General features: G+C 54.8%; 1 long non-coding RNA gene across 2 annotated transcripts; it reads left to right on the forward strand.

Annotated features, from left to right (window-relative positions):
* The first annotated feature begins 955 nt into the window (after positions 1–955).
* On the forward strand, positions 956–8,325 carry LOC127463495 (uncharacterized). Of its 2 annotated transcripts, XR_007900876.1 has the most exons (5): positions 956–1,212; positions 1,837–1,957; positions 6,267–6,392; positions 6,967–7,325; positions 7,838–8,325. It is a non-coding gene; the product is annotated as an uncharacterized LOC127463495 (long non-coding RNA). The 2 variants fall into 2 exon arrangements; XR_007900875.1 differs by having other exon boundaries at positions 956–1,957.
* Positions 8,326–8,900: the final 575 nt, after the last annotated feature.

An 8,900-nucleotide genomic window follows, 5' to 3' on the forward strand; every position in this document is an offset into this window, starting at 1 on the left:
CTGAGTGGGTGCTGAGTGGGTGCTGAGTGGGCACTGTGGGTGGGTGCTGAGTGGGTGCTGGCTGGGCGCTGTGGTGGGTGCTGGCTGCCCACTGTGGGTGGGTGCTGTGGGTGCTGGCTGGGCACTGTGGGTGGGTGCTGAGTGAGTGCTGGCTGGGCGCTGTGGTGGGTGCTGGCTGGTGCTGAGCACCCATGGGCGCCGCGCTGGTGCCGCGCTGTTCCAGACACAGCCAGATTGGCCACCAGATGGTACATCCCACTCTCGGAGAAATATTTGAAAGGGCAACAAAATACAGCAGAAGCCATTTGACAGCCCACATGGCTCCCCGGGAGCCGCCAAGCCCCGCTGGAAGCACAGCCAGTGCCCGCCGGAGCTGGAGCTGCGGCTCAGGGACGCACCCAAACATCCCCGGCTTCCAGCGGGCGCTCTCCCGGCATTCCCGGCCCTCCTTCCTGCCCGCAGCACTCGGGACGGGGCTCAGGGACGGCCCGTGACACCCGCTCCCCAGTCCCACCCATCACATCTGGACCGCTGGGTACTGAAAAATCCCTGGATTGCCCTTGGCTCCCTCCCAAGGTTGGCAGAGCTGGAAGAGGGAAGGGAAGCAGGCACAGAGGGAGAGTTGGAGAGGGACTTCGGACAAGGGATGGAGGGACAGGACACAGGGAATGGCTTCCCACTGCCAGACAGCGGGGTTAGATGGGCTATTGGCAAGAAATTCCTGGCTTTGAGCTTGGTGAGGCCCTGGCACAGGTTTCCCAGAGAAGCTGTGGCTGCCCCTGGATCCCTGGAAGTGTCCAAGGCCAGGTTGGAATAACCTGGGCTGGTGGGAGGTGTCCCTGCCCATGGCAGGGGGTGGAATGGGATGATCCTCAAAATCCCTTCCAACCCAAACCATCCTGGGACTCTGTGCAAGGAGGCTGATAGCCTGGGGTGCCTTGTCTCCACAGGTAACACCCGTGCCCACGGTGCCACCTCGCTGTGCTGGAGTCAGTCCCTGTGCCAGACCCGCCGCCGGGCAGGGCAGGAGCGACATTCCCGTTTGCCATCGGAGCCACACGGAGCCTTTTCCCTTTTCCCTCTCCGCTGCCCATGAGTGCAACCCAGCAACTGCTGACTGGAACGTTTCTATTGTGGAGTTTATGCTAAATATGCATATCTTAATTGCATTAGTCAAAATAATTAGCTAATATATTTTTGCATAATGACGAGGTAAGCAAATATCACCATAGCTCAGTGCTTCGTGCCTGAGTAAATTTGGGAAATTAATAGACTCCCAATTTCCTAATTATCTGCCTTTTATTCCAAACTCCAACAACGAAACGCTCCTGCGTTTTGTCATTTGCTTTGCGCCTTGGAAATTTTTAAGCACCTGGTTTTCCCTTTTTTCCCCCGCTTTAACAAGGAAATGGGAGCCATCCTTCCTCCCCTTCCCTGCTTTAGGCACTCAGAGTGGAGGATCACAAAGTTGTGAGCTTCCTGATTTCCAGACAGAGCTCGAGTAGGAATTGGAGCAAGGCATTTTAGACTTGAAAATATGTATTTAGTTGGAAAAGAATTAAAAATTAAATTTAAAGTCTGAAAAGAATTAAAAATTAATTCTTTGGATGGGAAAATGGGCAGTGGTGTTTGGGCATTTAATCCCTCTGGAGGTGGATTGTTTTTCCAGGGGTGTTTGCAGAAGTGCAAGGCTGGAGTGTTCCTAAATCCCTAAAAACCCCCACGTAATCCTGAAAATTGCACCAAAAAAAAGCTATTTAAAGAAAGTGTTTTTTCCAACAACAGTTTTTGTGCATCTCTGATTTGCCCATTTTCCTTTGTTTTCTGGCGATGCAGGACTCAGATCTTCTCCTTTCCCTGGATCAAGAGCCAGAGGTGCTGCTGCCCAGACAGGATTCCCCGGGAATGGGGCCAGTATCCGGACCATGGGATGTGGGCACCCTCGGCACGACATCTGGTAAGGCTGCACCCAACACCCGCTCCAAAGCCATTCCCAGAGTCCAGTGGCAGCCCTGGATCTGTGCATCCAGTGTGCCGATGGATCCGGACTGACTCCCGCCTCGGGAACGTGCCCGCACGCCGTGTCTGGCACTGGGAAGTCCAGTCCCAGCACTGACAGCACTTGCACAAAAGCAATTAGCACATCGTGGTAACCAGCTGGGCTTCCAAGGGGCAGGGAAAACAATTGGAATGGTGATGGAGGCAGCTGATGACACTCCAGACCCTCCCTGACAGGTCCCGGTGCCGATGTCCCCGGGATGCGCTTCCCGGTGCCAGCAAAGCCGGAGCTGCTGCTCCACAGAGCCCCAGCTTGGTGCTCAGACTCTGCTCCAGCTGCAGCAGCTCCAAACCTGCACCCAATTCCAGATTAGCCAGGAAATTGCCACATTCCGGGATGGCTCTGTGTGTAAAGCTTGGAAATTAAAAACCACGGATCGGCGCAGGAAAAGCTGCTGGAGCAGCTGAGCTCCCTCTCTTTCACCTGGAGAAGTGGAGAGCTGGGAGCAGCTCTGAGTACCAAATGAAGAGCACAAACATCTGCAAGCCTGATTTTCCTGGAGCTTTTTCCTGCCTGGTTCTGGAAGGCACAGGCTGTGACACAAAGCAGGCACTGCTCCATAGGGATCCTCCGTAGGGATCCTCCATAGGGAGCTTCCCTGCCGAGGAGCTGCACGGGGCCAAAGGCAGGTTGGTGCTTCCCTCCAAGAAAGAAAGGGAAATTTTTTCCCCACATCTTTTTAGCAGCAGGATTTTTTTCCACTCAAGTGTCCATCCTCTCCTGAGGTCCCTCCCATGGGTCTGGGCACCTTTTTGCACTTGGAGCTTGTTTGTTCATGGAATCCAAGACTGAATTTTCCTCAAACAGCCCCTGGTTTTGGTTATCTGTGGCTATCAGAGGCTGGGAATCCATGTGGGAATGGCAGTGGCAGAGGAGGGGCTGAGAGGCCACGAGTCCTGTTGTGCCAGCAAGGTGTCACCGCTCTGCTGCTCACGGGTGCTGCAGGTCCCACCCGAACTCCAGAGGTGGCAAAGCCCCTCTCTGTGGACAGGGAATTCCAGGGTAATTACGGTGCCGAAACTGGAGAATCGTGGAATGGTTTGGGGTGGAGAGGACCTTAAAGCTCATCTCCTTCTGCTTCCACAGGGGTCTTGTGGCCTCTGGTTGGGGGGCCCAGGTGGGTTTTCCAGGGTTCCTGCAGGAGTCTGGGGCCACTGTGGTGCTTCTGTGCCAACGTTCCACTTCCCAGCGCGGCAGGAGCGCGGCGGGTTCAGCCCGTGTTTGGGATATCACTGTCACTTACTGTCTCGGGAAACTTCTGCAATATAAATGAACCAGCTGGTATTAGGGAAAGTGTGAAGATCCTTTCTCCCTCCTTGGGGCTGGGGGAAGGGAAGGGGAGTGGGAGTGCTGCAAGGTTTGTCACGTCGAGCCGCGTGATGCGGTGCTGGGAACGCGGCTCCGGCAGAGGCCGGGATATTCGGAGGGTTCTTTGTGCTCCCCCTCCCTGTTCTGGGAAATGTGCTGATCTTGTCGTGCTGCTTCGCTCGGCAGCTGTTCCTCAGCCTTGTGGCACAATTCCATCTCCTGAACCGGCTCTGTTGGGATTCCCGGTGGGAAGAGCGGCCTCACCACCCAGCCCGGCCCTCCTGGGCATCCCCGTGAGGAGACACAGGGCAGAGGACACAGGTTGGGCATAAACTTTCCATAATGTCGTTTTGGTTCATTTCCTAATCTGGGGAAATCTGAAATATCCCCGTTGGAGCCTCATTTTTCTGATACTCGTGTGGCTCTCCCCCGTGTGAGGGGTGTGATCCCCACGCTGCTCCTCCGAGGGATCCCCATCGCCTGGGCCCTGAGCCTCACCCCTGCCCTCGCTGTGCCACAGGAACGTGGGCTCTCCATGGTTTGTTCCTCCTGAGATGGAGCTATTCTGGATCCCCTTGAGCACTCCAGCTATTCCCTTGTTTTCCTGTGGAGACATCAGGAAGGAATGAGGCCCGGGGAGCAGCTCTGCAGCTGGGGGCTGCCTTCAGCAGGGCCCTGTCTCTCCTGCGTGCTGGGCAGCTCCTTTGGGATGCTCCTGCCATCTCCTCCCCTCGCCTGCACTTCTCCCAAGTTTTTCCGGGGGGAGCATCCACAGGGGGAGCGTGCCTGCGACATTTGCAGCCTGTTGTTTGCAGCCTCAGCCAGATTGGGAGCAATCACAAGTCATTTCCATCTGAGCTCGTGCTCCAGCCTGCCCGGAGCGAGCCGGGGTCCCGCAGGAGCTCCTGCTGCCAGGGATCATCCGGGAGGGCAGGGATGTGGCAGTGCCATCCCACCCCTTGGCACGGTGCTGTGGAGGCAGGGCTGAGCCCCAGCAGTGGGGATGGAGGGCTCGGGGCCAGCCTGGGAGCCTGGTCAGTGCCCAGCCACCCTCTGGGGGAGGAGCCTTTTCCTAGTGAACCCAAGCCTCCCCTGGCACAGGCTCCACAGGGAGCTGAGCCTCATCCCCAGGACCCTCTGGGTTCGGGTCCCACTGCACTCACCCCACAAACAGGTGTGGGGTGGCCATTGCCCCCGTGCCCCGGTGCCAGCTCATCCCAGCAGCCCCTTCCCTGATCCCAAGCCAGCTGCTGTGTGTTCCCGGAGCTGGAAACGGTGCTGTCAGCAATATCACAGAAGTGATTTCTTTATCAAAGGTCATTACCAATTATTTTGTAAAGAACTGACGCTTCGGTAATTACCTGATTTTATCTTTTTTTTTATGTCGGTCATTTATATTTCATTATTGTCATGTTATGGCCTATCTGCTCGCAAAGAGGAATATATTAAACGCAGCGACTTCGCCTCCGTGTCACAATTATTGCCCCATATTTCATTTGCTGTTTTATCTACTGTTCTGGAGAAGATCATGGCTTGTTAGTTAAAGTGGGGTATAAACTAACACACACACACACTCCTCTCCCAGCACTGTCCCTCTGTATTTCCACCCTTTTCCTGTTTGTTTTAAACCCAGAGGTCCCTGGATGTTCTTACATCACATCCCCCTGAGAGGAACCCCGTTACTGCCCACAAGGAAATGCTGGAACTGGCAGTTCTGTCTTTATATATGATTTATATGATGAACTATCTTATTTAACCCTCAGGATGACCACAGGTAAATCCTGGATGCCCCCAGTTTGCATCCCTATTTTTGGAGTTGCTCAAATCCCTGTCGCTGGTGCCGGCCCTGGGCTGCTGGGAGCTCTGCAGGAGTCCTGTCACCCCTGGGCAGCTGGAATTTGGTGATGGATTCCCCACCCCTGGAAGTGCCCAGGGACAGGTTGGAGCAGCCTGGGACAGTGGGAGGTTTAAGGTCTCTTCCCACCCAAACCAGTCTGGGATTCCGGGATTCTGCCATTAGGAGGTTTTGTTGGTGACATAATTCCCGAGGTGGTGCCTCCATGCCCTGGTCATGTCCTGTGCTTGGGAGGCATCCATGGAAAAGGGCCCAGCCAGGGAGGGGGGTCACTGTGGGTGGCAAAAGATGTGGTTCCCATGCAGCTGCTCTAACCAGACCGTGAGGAGCCAGCAGAGCTCATCCCAGTGTCACTTTTCCAGTGGAAAACCTCTCCTTAACACGGGAGCAGGACACGGACAAAGCTTTTTGCCAGGACTTCCTGTGTGTGTGACTCTGTGACTGTGAGCAACGCTGTTATCTGCTAAAGCATCCCCAAGGATGCACAGCCAGGCAGGAAAATAGCTCCACACACACCAATTTATAGTCTCAGCTGGGATCCATCAGCTAAAAACAACAGCGACGAACCCAAAGCAGCCCCCCAGCCCCCAAATCTCAGGGAAAACAGTAATTCCGAGGCAATCTGTTCTTTCCACGCTGCCTGGTTTATTATTAACCACCACTACTCTTGATTTCTGGTGGCGTCGCGCTGATCAGCAATTCCTTGAAGGAATTTCTGGGGTTGGGAGTTGTGTGTGAAATGTATTTAGTGGGAAAGAGGGTCAGGGCTCCCGGTTTGATCCCTAAGCAGGGATGGCGCATTACAGGGGTTCAGCTCAGCTATTGCAGAACCTATTAAGTGCATTAACTTCATCCTTATTAAACCCTGCTGGGCTTAGGGACTACTCTGCTCTTTCTCACATGGTTTTCCAGTTTATCCTGCCTGTCTCTCCACATATGTAGGAATGAGTAAGGAAGGGAAAATTCAGACTTGGAGCTCATTCAGTCCATAGATATTATTTCTGCGGTTTTAAATAAATAATAAAATGTACTTTTTTTTTTCAGGCTAAAAAGAATCAGGAGCCCCGTCCTGCCACCATCCTTTCCTTTCTGCAGCCTCTTCCTGGATAAGGATGGAAGCAAGTGCCCAGCTGGAGTGTGCCCAGCTCCAGCCAGGCAGAGGGAGAGCAGGTGAGTGCTGGAGAGAGGAAAGTTATTCCAATTAATGACAAGCCAAAGCAAAACTCTGCTCGTGAGCTCATTCTGTGAGGGGGCTGTCTGGGGTTATCCTTTATTTCCCCCCATTGCCACGAGAGTATTTTAATAATCTACAGAGCATTTAATTGTGATTCCATTACCTGATGTAGGGAATTCCCTTTAATAGGGACTCCAGTCTCTGGCGGGAAATACCAGGTAATCAGAGCTGACAGGTGCTTGTGTTCATTCCCCAGTGCTTGGAATGGGAGAGCTGGGGCTGCTCAGGGTGTCCGGGCTGGGAGCTCGGCGTTCCTGTGAGGACCGGCCCCGTGCTGGGGGCAGCAGTGATCCAGCAGCCATCCAGCTGTGGTTATCCCAGCAGCCATCCAGCTGTGGTTATCCCAGCATCCCGGCGCTCTGGGCCCGGTCCCAGCACAGGCTGCAGGGCAGAGCGGCCGGAGGGTTAATTAGTGGCAGTTCTGATGGATGTTGTGAGGCTGCCACACTGAGCCATCGGGGGCTGTCAGGGAGCTGCTCCTGCCTGACCTCCCCCTTCCTCCGGCGGCAGGCAAGGCAGGAGCACTTGGGGAAAATGGATGGAATGGCTGTCTGCTGCTGCCAGATGTGTGAGCGAAAGCAGATGTGACAGATAAGCTGAGAACACCCGCGTCAGCTCACCCAAGGGCTGGGGGAGCAGCTTCCCGACCTGCTGGAGAGAGAGACACCGAGGGCGGCGGGGGGTCATAAATCAGAGGCCCCGCTCCCAGCACGGGGCACGTTCTGCCCAAAAAGGAGAAAAAAGAAAGCCGAGACATCACCAGTGACCCGACAGATGCCGGGAGAAGCTCCGGCCGCGGGGCTGCGGAGGATGATGGATGCCGGGAGTGCGAACGGGAGATGTGAGACACGAGCCCCGCTCCGCGAGAGGTGACAACAGCTCTCTGGCAGCAGGCAGGGGGGCAGGAGAGCGGGACCCGGGCCGGCCGCGGGGTGGGGAGGCCCGGGAGGCTCCCGGGGGAGCGGGCGGGCGCTGCGGGAGGCCGGGGATGGACACGGCTCCGGGCACCGCGGGGAGGCTCATTTTATGCATAGGTGCCTCTGCCAGACACGTCTCGTGCTCTACTTAGCATTTAGCCTCCCCTGCCACCACCGCATGTGCGGGCGCAGATGTTGCCATTTATCTTTCATTCCCTTTTCCAGTGGCAGGTAAAGGCTCTGCCCGAGAGCGGGAGACGCTCCCTGAGCCGCGGCTGCGGCAGCGACCCCTCCCCGTGCCCACATCCCTCCCCATATCCCTCCCGGTGCCCACATCCCTCCCCACATCCCTCCCGGTGCCCACATCCATCCCTGGGTCCCTCCTTGGCCCCAGGGGCCCAGGCACCCCGCAGAACATACTGCTACCTCCTGCTCCCTGTTTTATTGTTTTCCTTCTGCTCCAGGCAAATCTTATTTGGGAGAAGTTCTTTTAAACAAGCCGGTCCTGCTGATGGTGTGTGAAATGCTGAGAGGCCGCTTGGAACAACAGGAGGGGGGGAAGAAGGGACGTGCAGCCCATGGATGGGAGAGCACAGGATCACGGAATTCCAGGATCACTGAGGTTGGAAAAGACCCCCAGGTCATGGAGTCCACCCTGTGCCCGAGGCCCATCTTGTCCCCCAGCCCAGAGCACTGAGTGCCACGGCCAGGCCTTCCTGGGACACCTTACCCTGTACTTACACTGTACTTACACTGACCTACACTGTACCCACACCGACTTACACTGTACTTACACTGTACACACACTGACTTAGACTGTACTTACACTGACTTACACTATAGTTACACTGTACACACACTGCCTTACACTACACTTACACTTACACTGTCCACAGACTGATTTACGCTATACTTACACTCAATTATACTTATAAATCTTGCCCAGGTAATGAACATATTCTTTAGATTGCAGAAAGAGCTGGACACTTATCTTACTCTTAAAGATAAACCACCACATCCATATAATGCATTGCTAAGCTTCCCTTTTCCCATCCGCAGCGCCCACAATCCCATTTTCTATTAAATAATAATCATTGTAATTAATAGACTAGTTATTTTATCTCCCTAATCTGGTTACAGTAATTTATCAAAGGTATGTAAATGAAGGCGGGGAAAAGAGCGGTTCATTATTATTTTCTAAAGGGCCCCTGTCTCTCGCTGGAGCATGGAAAATGTAATTCTCTTGAACTTAATAAGATACTTGACTTGGTGTAATTCTCGGGAAGCAAATCCACTGAAGACGTCACTTTTTTTCTGTCACACTCAATTTGTTTGACTCACAGTTCCCATCAGCTCAGGGCTGTTTGCCCGGGCCTGTCGGGGATGGCCCCGGTGCAGGGGGGGATCCTCGCTGGGCACGGCTGCTCCGCCTCCTCCTGCTCCAGTGTCCAGGGAAATGAGGGGTTCCCTGGGCACCCCATGAGGTGCCAGGGCACAGCCTCTTCCAGGGGGCACGGGCTGCCCAGA

The sequence above is a fragment of the Manacus candei genome, unplaced genomic scaffold (assembly GCF_025592945.1).
Source record: "Manacus candei isolate 608988 ecotype Guabito, Panama unplaced genomic scaffold, ASM2559294v1 h1tg000163l, whole genome shotgun sequence".
In the NCBI taxonomy this organism is placed as follows: domain Eukaryota; kingdom Metazoa; phylum Chordata; class Aves; order Passeriformes; family Pipridae; genus Manacus; species Manacus candei.